Genomic DNA, 12,926 nt, shown 5'->3' on the forward strand with positions numbered 1-12,926 from the left:
TTCAGTCAATAGAACTGGATATTATAGTGTTCTCCTAGTCCAAACCAGGTGTATTTAAACTTACGAAGGGTGTATTTAATGTTTTGGCCGTTAGTGTAAAGTGCTCTGAAGTCGGCCGGTTCCTCAACTTGGCCAGTGAGCGGTGTTATTTACTCAATTTACTTAGATTTGGTCTAACTGGTTTAACATTATATGGCCTATATTATACAAGATACAATTCAATGAAAATGTCATAGAAATGTTAAAAAATTGGTTAAATAATTCCACACAAAATTCGATATCCGAAAATTGCCTATAACCATGTGCTGTGCTGATTGCAAATCTCTCAAATCTTGTGAGATCTCATAAGAAAATCAAATAACCGTTTTGTTAAATTTTGCCCCAGGTTTCCCCTAATATTAATAATTACAAAAAGAAAAACACAACAAATTTATTTATAGAACTGTAAGTCCTGATGGGGCTCACTGAAAATAATAATATAACTTATTAAGGGAAAATGGGGAACTGAAGGTGCCACCCATCTTTCAACTTCCTCGGAATGAACTATCCACGGCGACTGATATTCACTCACTGAAGTACTAGTGGTAATTGCCATAAGCAACAAGAGCACCATATAACAACCTTCAGCACCCGCCTAGGGATGATGTGTTGGGTGTGTCATATGAATGAAGGATTAGGATTGGTGGGTTTGGCCGTCGACTGGGTTAACAATTGTCGAATGGGCCATACGATCTACAGAACCAACAAAATATTCATCACCTTATTTTTAATCTCGAAGTGTTTGGAGTTGAAAAAGATTTCTGTAACAGCCCACTTGCATCTCTTAATTTCAATTAAATATTTTTACAGAAAAGTTTATAAACATCAGAAAAAAACGGTGTTCTTTTCGCCTTCAATTTGAATCACTGGAATGCTTTCAAAAATATTATTTATTTGATTGAACCTTTGCTCCATCAAAGTAGTGATCCAACCGTTAAAGGACGATAAGATCATCGGTGACACAAAAATAAAAATTTTCCTACGACCACATATGGTTATATTTTCCTAAAAACTCGGAAAAAATTATTTTTTAATGATGATCAAGATTCTTTTTAAATCCATCATTTGTTTTTTCTAGTCCATGTTTTTTTTTTTATTTAAAATGAATCCAACAACGGCGATAACATCTTGTAAAAGAGTGCAAGATTTGTTAGAAAATATTTGTTGAATAACTTGTAAGAAAATTGTTTGTGAATATTGAATTTTCTCCACAGAGCTTTAAAATAACAAAAAAAAAACAGTTATAAAACTGCAAGATGGGAAAGAAGAAAGAATATATATTTTATGTGTGTCTATTAAATGTTTATTATGTTGAATGTAACTGAAATACAAAAGTATTTAAAATCGTTGTCTGTTGTCACATCCTCTCCTTTCCACAAAAGGAACAATATTTCGTCATTAGTTGCAAATTATAAAAAAAAAATATTAATATTCTATCTGCAGAGAATTATTTTTAAAGTTTTCCAATAATGTTGAAACCAGAGAAATTTTAATGTACAAGAGAACAATAAAACAATATATCATTGGAACTACCTCCAACAATTCTCTATCATTTTGTCCCTAAATCATCTCGAGGGGGAGGTTTTAATTGCATTTTGAACACTATTTCATCCCACATGTTTCGCTCTTTTGTGTATTGACATGATTTTTTCCCAATGTTTCCATTCAACATAATTATTTCCCAGAGCTCACAGTAACATTAAATCCCTTTTAACATCAAATACATTTTAATTAAAATGTTAGCATTTGTCGCTGTTGACGGAAAACTTGGTCATGAGTTTATATGTAATCCTATCCATTAATATTTATCCACTACTGTAGGGGAAAGTGCTCTCCCTTCGAACGTTCATGCCTTGGAATAATGTGAATTTTCTTATAGTTTTCCTAAGACACTTCACATTATTATCACGTAATTATCAATAATTGATGATAAGCTAACTGAAATCCAATAGAAATCTGTAAGTCTCTTAGGAAAAAAAAGAAAATTCACATTACTCGAAAGCTTGAACGTTCGAAGGGAGAGTACTTTCTCCTACTGTGAATTCCTTTTATCCATTCCCTAACTAATTTCAAAGTTTATTGGTGGATTTTGTCAATCCTGATTAACTTTACAAGAAATAAGTAAAATAAATTGGATTAAACTTTATAATAACCTTCTCTTTCTTTTGTGACTTTTCAAACATACTTTGAACTTCTTTCTTTAAATAAACTTCACCTTGTGAAAAATAATTGACATTGTATATTATAAATATTTTTAACGACTTCCACAGAAGACAGATTGTGTTGAAACTGGAATCTCATCAACCTTCCTTGAACATTTGTCCAAAATTTTAGGCAAAGGTCATTTTGAACTTATGAGTAGAGTTTCTTTAAAATAAATTGTGTAAATATTTTATCAGCAGTCTCATTTGGAAATATTTTTTGTATTTTCATGGTTAAACTGATTAATTTTATTGTTTAACTAACGAACACGTGAACTATTTTACAATCACTTTTATTATAGTTCATGACTTGTATAATATTCCTTATAGATTTCCATGGAGACAACCATTCGTTATCATAAAGTTCAAAAATTTCTCTAAAAGGTTAGTTTCTAAGCTAAAAATAAATTAAAAATTTCAAACAATAGAGCACAGTTATTGAAAAATTCGAATAAATGCAAAATAATATTTACACAATTTAAAATTTCAAAAGCGGTATAAATATCATAATAGGATTAGGAAAAAGGACAATAAAAAGTATTTGGTTTGTTATTAGTACCGTAGATGGGGGTGATTTTGCTCTCTGAGGGTGACTTTGAACCCCACCCCGCTCTGCTGTTCGTAAACTTCTCTTTAATTCTAGAACTTAAAGATTATCTTCACCGTAGGACATGGTACATCGGATCGTTAAAGACCATCTTTACGAGATAGAATTAAGAAAATTTTATGAACTGTAGGGGGAGGAAGGGGGTAGCAAAGTCATTCGCATCTACGATAAATTAGACTCGTTTTTTAAGATTTAGATTTTCTTCTGATCGATGGGATCGATAAGATGTTACCCTATTCAATTCGCTGATCTTCTTCGTACTTTTTGTAAGATTAAACAATAAAACGCAAAGATTATTTCGTGTTCAGATTCTAACCATTTTACTGCTCGAACTCAAAGAGAGAGACCAGTTTATATAAACCTCTTGTTTTTAATTTATTATAGTTTTGGAACTTAAACTGTAAAAGATATCAAATTCGGGTCTTCAGGGACCATGGACTTCCAAAATCATGCTTTTTCGATTTTTCTGAAAATTGGCCCAAGCTTTTTCAATGATTTTTGGATATAGAGGTAGCTTAGGAGAAGATTTCGTCTTTACATAACTATGACTTTGGAAGGCTCATTTTTTAATCGATTTGCTTAAATTTGGATTTTTTGGAAAGATATTGAAATTTCTAACCCGGTTGCATCGGTCTTAATCGATAATGAGTTGATCAAGTAAAGTTATTGATTCATTACTGCTCGAATTCCACAGTGAGAGCAGTATTATAATCCCTTGGTTTATGCATCCCGTGAATTCCCAAAAATTTCCAACTTCAACTCTCTGTGGATCACTTTTCTCAACATAATCTCTACATTTCAGATAATTTGTGAGAAATTATGTTACCCCGTAGCCCCGTGATCCCGTAGCCACGCCTAGAGACCAAACAGTTACCAAACAGTTATAAACCAATTTATAGCCTATAGCTAATTGTTATTCTAAATTAAATTATCTACTCCTACACTGAGAGAAATCCGAAAAAGTTAACATAACATTCCGGAAATGTTAATTTTACCCTGCATTATTGATCCGAAATCGGTGTAAATATTACCCTTTTTAGGTGTATTAGGGGTTAAATTAACCCTTTTTCATGTTAATTTTACCCTTCAAAAGGTGTAAAATTGACATAAAAAAATGTAAATATATTTTTACACCTAAAAAATGTTGAAGTTACGAGGAAAAAAGTTAATCGCACCCTCTTTTTTTCTCAGTGTAAGCTATTTTGGACAATATTTTGAATGATTTAGATATCGGTTCAAATCGGCTGAAAAGCGGTAACCGGTAAAAATGCAAAAGTATTTTCGAGGTATAGCGCCACGAGATGAGCAATTCGCTAAGCCTGGGACGCTTTGCCATCCCTTTTGCTGATCAACTTTACTTAACCCTTTATGGACGATTGGAACACCGGTGTCCCATAAAGAAAATAATTTTTTCTGACTACCTAAAGTTATTTTTTTCTTATGTCTGTACATAATTGTAAAGTAGAAGGTTGAAGGAATCTAGAATATTTTTTGCAAGTCTAGCTATTTGCTATGTAGTAAATATTTAAGCTGAAAAATGCCGAATTTTTAAATTTCCAAATTCATAATTGATTTTATTTATTTTTTATACTTCCAATTGTTTTTACGCAAAACCCTTTTGGCAATAAAAACTACAATACTCATACGTATTATTTTTCATTAAAGCGAAAAATATTCATTGGTATTGTCAGAAAAATTACTTCAATTTTTGGGCTATTTTTGTCCCTATCGTTCATAGAAGCACAAAATACACCGAATCAGACTCTGTTGGACTTTCCAAGGTTAGATGTAAGACATATCATTGATTATGTTTCTCAGTTTAATTTTTATTGTTGATTTTCAGTCCGTAAAAAGTGTATCGTCATTAAAGGGTTAAATACTGACCAAACTGTTGTAGACAAGTTTATAGACGAAATTTGTTCACTTTTTTTAAATGAGCAATAAAATATTATATTATGATTGTTAAAAACTTTAAATCTTTACAAAAATAGGATTAACTTATATAAGTTTGAGAAAAACTCCATAATACAGCTTTTGCGAGAACTTTCATGATATCTTCACTGCTTTATTTATTTTTTCATTACTAAGAAAATTTAACTTTTAAACTACCCTTATTGCAATGTGACATGATTTTATTTAAAATGATTTGATTTTTTACTGGCAAAATTTAATTATTTCTGATCAAAAAGTCACATCTAGAATAACAGAAAGGTTGAATAACGAAGGAATTTAACACTCAAACATGTTGTAAAAATATAATCTATGAATAACAAACTGAATAATTCATATTGAAATATTAAACTTACTTACTCAAATCAATTTCAAATTTAATAAAAAATAACTGTTTTCTCTTTGAGTTCGAGCAGTAAAATATATTCTCTTTCGATGCTTTGATGAATTTTAATTTTATCAATCAAAAGCTAACAGCTATTTATGTTATGATTTCTTGTAAAATTATAATTTCAATTTTAACTCCGAATCCATCACTTCACTATACAAATCAACACCAGCATAAAAATCAACAAAATATAATGTGTAACGTGAAATTCAATATTACTCTCAACAACAACATAAAATGCTTCAATTTGGGGATAATGACTCAAAAGAATTCAAGAGGAGGAGAATTCGATAGAAAAAGCTAAATTAATCTAATTCAAGGAAAAATTCAAGGCAAAACACGCACAAATTTTTATTAAAAAAAATATCAGGAAAATGTCTTCAAATGAATTAAATTTTCTTGGAGCATTAAAATTAATTTGCGTTACTTTTCATTCACACTGAATTCTCAATTTCCCTTAGAACACTCGGTCCATACGCCAATGAAATACATTGAATATGAAGAAATCCTGAGAGAAATAACACTCATGATTTACAGCTAGTACCCAGAGCAATTTTGGCGCAGATCAAACACTGAATCTCAAATTATATTAGAAAATCGTGACGTGATGCATAACCCTAAGCTCAATTGACAAACAAAAATAGTATATAGAAATATTCCCATCTTCGCAAGAAAATGCTGAGAAATGATCATTAAGCGCTTTAGTTAATTCGCAAAGGTGTAATTTCACGCTTAACTTCATATCCATTTGGTATATAATTACACAAACACCTAAATATATTTTCCAAGGTCACATTTTACACTTAAAAAAAAAAACGAAAAATACGAAAAAAAATAGGTCACGTTCCTCTATAGGTAACTGGCAACTAATATTGAAACTTTTGCATTTTTAATATTTTATAAAAGGATGCCGTAACAGCCGTTCATCCGAAATATTTACATTACATCATTAATTCAATCTTCAGACAAATGTAAAAGTTCCCGCCCATTAAAAAATAAGCCACGCCCCCAATAGGACTTTATAGGAAAAACAAAAAAAGTGTGCACATTGGATAGAAAGTGTTTAAAAACCTTTTGAATTTTTTTATACTTCGAACAAACTAATAGGGCAAGGAATACATTTGGCCTTTGATAAAGGAAATACAGTAAGTGGGAGGAGTCTCAGGATAGGAGTGTCCATATCGCTCCTTGGAAATTACAAGGGGCCAACTAATTTTCGGCCATTTTTCAGGAGACAGCATGAGAGATTCAACTTTGTGTAAATAAGTATCTCAATTAAATGACTGAACAAAAACAATTTATTTCTTTTCTATTTGTATGAGCACTAACGTAAACATCGAAACTTTTATATTTTTACCTTTCAAAATAGGCTTTTTAATGAGTTAGCTCCTTGTCGTTCTAAATTATGTACAAATTTTGCTGAAATTAGAATGACAAGGGATCAACTTGCTTGAGTTAGTCCCTTGTTTCACAAAAATTTGAACGATGAATATATTTTGTGCCCCTTTACTTCAAGCAAAATTATGCAAGTAATTAAAAAGATTAAAATTTTGAAAAACTTTTCTAATAACTAAATTTAATGACTTATATCATCTGAAAATTTATTAAATTGTCTTTCTAAGTGCATTGGAATCTCAAAATCGCGAAAAAGTTAGTTGACTCCTTGTAATTTCCAAGGCGCGATATGATTTTTACACTTTCGAATACCACTTATAAATAAAAAAATTATGAGGTAAAGCCTGAAATTATAAGGTTTGTAGTCGGCCGGATTGTCAAATTATGTCAGTTGGGTTATTTTTTCAATTTATTTAGATTTTCTGTAACATGGTCTAAGGTCTAACCGATCTAAAGCAGTCTTCAGACTAAAGAATTAGCTCAGTTCCCGTAGGTCTCCAAATTATAAATAGCGTGTAATTTAATTGCTTTTTGAGAGCCTAATAGGTTATTTATCTTTAATAATCCAATCTTAAGTTAATTTTTTCCAAAAAATCATTATTGATAAGAAATAAGAGCAGTAAAGACATTTGGCTAATCCTTAGGTCTGAAGCCCATATAACGTTATAAGGTCTATTTATATTATATAGTCATTCGAGGAGAGTTGGAACAGTGGGAGAGATGGACCACTTCGCCTCCTGCCTCCACCCTATGCACGATCTCCACATCATTTGGTCTATTTGTGTCCTTCAACATTCTAATGAAAACCCCCAATTTACAGCTTTCTACCTTTAAAATTGTACAAGAAAATTTAAATTGAATTTTTTTGATGTCTGAAAAATGGCCAAAAATTTTTATTTCGCCATAAGAATACGTGTATTTGTGGATTGAGGAGAGGTGGAACTTAATAGTTTTGACAACATTTCCGGTGTGAAATTTGATCAATGTTCTTCAAAACCTTTTCAAGTAAATCTTAGAAATTATTTTCTCTAAATTTCTGGTAAGACTGACTTGATACACTCAGCGAAATTTCCATCAAAGTATATGAGCCACATTTTCCACAAAATAAATCATTTATACTGAAAAAATAAAATAAACTCCAATAAATTCAATGAAATAGTGTTCATGTCTAAAATCACTTCCCTCCTATTCTAAATTAATAAAATAAACTATAAATATTTTGCTAAAATTAGGGGTGTTCCATCTCACCCTCACTTTTTTTGAGTGCCTCAAAATGCAACTTTTTTTAAATCCTATTTTTCGAAGTGAATATTTTCATCTAGGCATTTCTAATATTGATATCTTAAATTTAGAGTCTTCAAATGATAAACCAGTGAGATTCGTCTTTGTCTCGCATTCAAAACGTATCCGCGATATTGAATATAAAAAAGGTGTTCCATCTCTCCTTGAATGACTATACATAACGGAAATCAATGAAAATGTCATAGAAATTGACTATAATACAAAAAAATGGTTAAATAATGTCACTGGCCGCCAAGTTACTAAGCCCACCGACGCGACGTTACGTTAAGAAAAATTATCTTCTAAAGAGACGGGATAACAATTATTTAAAGCACTCAGGATACCTGATTCAAGAAATCCAACATGACTTTTCTCGTTAAAGAAAAACAATTCATCTCAGAAGAGGTCCCTCTCATTTATTCAATTATAATGCAATTTAAAATAGTCTCCTCCCTCGATAATCACAAATAAAAACACATCAATTCTTAATTTTCTGTACGATTCCTTTAATATGAATTACAATAAATAGGAATTTCAATTTGTTTCAGATTCCGCAGAAAAAGAAATTTTCAATAAAATTTACACTAATTATATCATAGAGACTAGTATTGTGTATCTTTATTCAATTTATCCTAGTAATAATTTCTTTTATTCATCTTTCGTGATTGCAGAGCTATGCACAAAATAGTGGCGCATTATTTGTACTGGGGATTTATCCGTAATTTTAGGGCTATTAATACATATTTGGGAGGTTTATGGAATAAATCATTTATTGATAATACTGTTGTGATTTAGGAATTATGTTATGAACTTTACAGGTTTTTTTTTCTTTTCATTATCTAATTGCATTTACAGACGCTGGCACTTGAAGTCTACGGGAGCCACAATTATGTTGAATAGTCTGAGTATTGGCAGTAATTTCCAGAATTTGGTCCAAAATTTTAATGACCAAAGAAAATTTAAATGAACTTTGGTTTTAGCCAAATCGCTTAGATATGTTAAGTACAGGGAATTCTTGGACATGATCCAAATTTCAGAAAAATTCCATGTTTTTTTTCATAATTTGCAATCAGAGAAACTTTTATGAAATATGAGTTAAAAGTATTGAACATCTTTTTATCGTAGAGTGTAAGGTAAGGAATCAACCTTTTCAATTGAAAATGAATATCGGACATTTTAATTCAAATTCTTGTCAATCAATTTATTTCTATTTAAACACAATGCTATCTATTGCTATTTTTAAGAAAATTAAGGTATAAGTAAAACCTGGGAGTTGAAAGGGGTTTAAGTATATATTTTCGTAAATAATAAAAAATTAAGAAAATAACTGTTCGAATTCGAAAACATAGGCCGATGATTGCATGATAGCTTGCAGATGGCAATCGTTGGAAAAAAGCTAATAACTTACTAACAAAATTAAGAGCAATATTGAGCACTTTGCAATATTTTACGTTACATCCGTCCATCTTGCAATTCAAAACGGACTGAGAGAAATCCGAAAAAGTTAAAATAACATTCCGGAAATGTTTATTTTACCCTGCAGTATTGATTCAAAATCGGTGTAAATATTATGCTTTTTAAGTGTATTATGGGTTGAAGTTACCCTTTTTTATGTTAATTTTACCCTTAAAAAGATGTAGAATTAACATTAAAAAATGTTGATATATTTTTATACTTCGACCTCGCTTTAACCTAGGCTGACATGATAACTTATTTTCGACACTATCGACTGTCGATTCTGAAAAATTTAAACGAAAGCTGCACTTTCTGTAACTAGGGTAAATGAAGCTAATTCAAAACTTCCTCTAAATGGAAATTTTTCGCTACTCCAAATGGAAACGTCATTGTTTTCATGATAAATACAGTACTAAATTGCTATATTTATATATTTTCTATACCACAGTTTCATTATTTAGTTAATTTTGCTCCAAATAAAGCGAAAATCCATTCTTATTCACAAATTTTAATTTGTTAATTTCTCAGAAAAATTAAAAGTGTACTGCTTCACCATCGATTTTTTCATCGATTGACCATGTTTTCCAATGAAAAACACAATGACGTGATTGTTGTTTATTCGTTTTGTTTAACAATTATGTCATATTTCTGGAAAATTTTGGTTAAATTAAGTGCTAATCTTTATTGTTAACGGTACGTGAAGTTTTCAAATGAAAAAATTACCTATTTCGTGAACAAAAGAGGTTTTTCTGAAGTGTCTGCAAATGCTTCAATAGAAAACCCCGGAAATATGTTTTTTTTTGAGATTTTCTTTTTTTTTAAATGGGAAAGGAGAAAAGACCAGGAATAAGAACAATTCCTGTACTCAGGAGCAACTCAACAAGGTTTTGGAAGCCTTTCGCCGCAGTTTCATTTACACTGTTTGTCTCCAATTAGAAACTTTTCCTTGTTTCCCCATTTGGATTAATATGTTTCCAATAGAAGCATTTTACGCTCGCGTATTTTTCTTGTATTTAAGAAGTTTTCAAATTATATCTAAAGAATTTTCACTAAACAGTAACATTCTAAAAGAGTCAAGGAGCAAATTTATGTAATTTTCTTAAAAAATATGAACTTAAAAAAATGTGTTGAATCTTCTGTCAAAGTTAAAGCGTCTGGAAATGGTTTTGAATTAGGACATTTACCTTAATATAAATGTTTATCAACCGTCTGATTCTTTTAAGGATGTCGCAATAAATGACCCAACAATCTGTAAAAAGTCGCCATTCACTTAATCCAACAGATATAGATTTATCGACACTATCGATTCGATAGTATCGAAAAGTTATCATTTCACACCTGATCCGAGCTATAAAGGAAAATACCCTGGCCGGACCATATCTTCGGTGTTTATGAATGACTATTTGCAACATATCTTAGCGTTTTAGACGATTTCTGATGAGAAATTACCTCACGCTGGCTGCTTGGTGCGTCCGTACGGCCGTTACCACGCCTAGATGCCAAACGGTTAGCGATAGAGACTTTTGACCTTAAAATATCCCCCATAAGTTGGGTTCTGCATCATTAACATGCTCCTAATTGCTATTTTAATTTTTGGATACACTTTAGAGGTCATCCAGGCGAACATTTCGTCTATACACTGAGAGAAATCCGAAAAAGTTAAAATAACATTCCGGAAATGTTAATTTTACACTGCAGTATTGATCCAAAATCGGTGTAAATATTACCCTTTTTAGGTGTATTGGAGGTTAAAGTTACCCTTTTTCGTGTTAATTTTACCCTTTAAAAGTGAAATTAACATTAAAAAATGTTGATATATTTTTACACCTAAAAAGTGTTAAAGTTATGAGGGAAAAAAGTTAATCGCACACTCTTTTTTTCTCAGTGTATACGAAAGTAGCGTTGAATTAATAATTAAGTGGATCTAGAGAGCGTATTTCTTGAAATATTGAGATATATTTGGGCTCGTTGGAAAGGTCTTCGAATTCCTGACAAATCTGAACCAGTTCAAATCGAAAATGAACTGGTAATTAATTTTTATCCGAAATTCAATTATATTAGGGTAAGTGTGCCAAATTTCGGCATAGTTACATGCAAGCGTCAAAGTCTCAAGTTTGAAATGTAGGGGAAAGTGCCCATGCTTGATACCACTGGAAGCTTCGTAATGACTAAATTTCTCCTATGTTTCCCAATAAACGTAACTCCGCAATATATTTTAAAAACTAGCCACTTTCTCATAGTTTTTAAAATATGGTTGCTACAAGTCAAATATATATTGTGAGACATAGAAAATTTAGTCATTACGAAGCTTCCAATGGTATCAAGCATGGGCACCTTCCCCTAATATTTTAAATACAAACTGATTTTTTTATTCTTTCTTTTGTAAGAGTGTTACTTGGAACCTTGTAAAGAGTTTACCGTCTTTATTTCCTCTAAAATCATTCTTAATACATTTTAAAATGAATAAAAATATAGGCATAGCTTTGGTGCCCTATTTCGGCCACCTTCATTCTCATAGTTCCTTGCCCTTCGGGAATTCTTCCAATATCTTTTTCACGTCATCTCGTTTGTCGAAGCTACATTTTTTGTTATTCTTTTGCATTGTATAATCTCTAGAGTACGTAAAATCTAAAAGTTCATGGAAATTCGAGGAACAAAAAAGGTGGCCGAAATTGCAAGCTGGCTCGAATTTGGCACACTTACCCTACTCCTAAGCTAGTTTGGGGGATCTTTTGTGTCACTCAATGGGTTCAAATAAATCGGTTGTGAATCGTTAAATAGTAAATGATGCGGTTAAACGGTTTTACTGTGTTATCACACTTGCACATTAAAATTTTAATATGATTCACATTAATTGTCGCTGGTGAGAGTCCAAATGTGTAATTTTTGTGTTTGAATCATTTTATATTCAAAATTTGATCTATTTGTCGATAAAGAGGTAGACTTGGCCCGCAAAATTTGATATAAATTGATTTACAGCATTAATGCGAAAAATTAATGCGATTTTCTCTTTAATTTTTTAATGTGAAAAATATTTATGCTTTAGGTAAATTTAAACTTATTTTTGCAGGCCAAGTCCACTTCTTTATCAATAAATAGAAAAACCCCAAATATTAAGTGACTCAAAGACACAAATAACATGTTTAGACGCTCACAAGCGACAATTATTGTGAATCACATTAAAATTTTAATGTGCAAGTGTGATAACGCCGTTAAGGTATGACATCTAAGTCATGAATTCGAACATTCCGCAAAGTATTGCACATTTTGCCTTCTCTTTGCAGAACGTTGAATTGCCATTTTATTGCGTTTGCGATAAATAAAAATTGATTGACAAGAATATCCGTTACAGTATATGAGTTTGCCCAGCGGGCGCGAAGTGAGTTGTCAAATCTCAAAGGTAGGAACGCCACTTGACGAAAAGTTCGAGAAATAGACGGTGCGAGTACTATATGTGGATAGCAAAGGTAATACGCAAAGTATTGAATGATTTTTCGCTCAAAAAAAATTTCTTTTTTAAATCGATATTTTATTATAAAATCTCTCTATTATATGGCTAAATGTTGGATATAGGAAGAGTATCTTGGAAGTAATGATCAAAAGGAAATTC

Source organism: Phlebotomus papatasi, chromosome 1 (assembly GCF_024763615.1).
Source record: "Phlebotomus papatasi isolate M1 chromosome 1, Ppap_2.1, whole genome shotgun sequence".
Lineage (NCBI taxonomy): Eukaryota > Metazoa > Arthropoda > Insecta > Diptera > Psychodidae > Phlebotomus > Phlebotomus papatasi.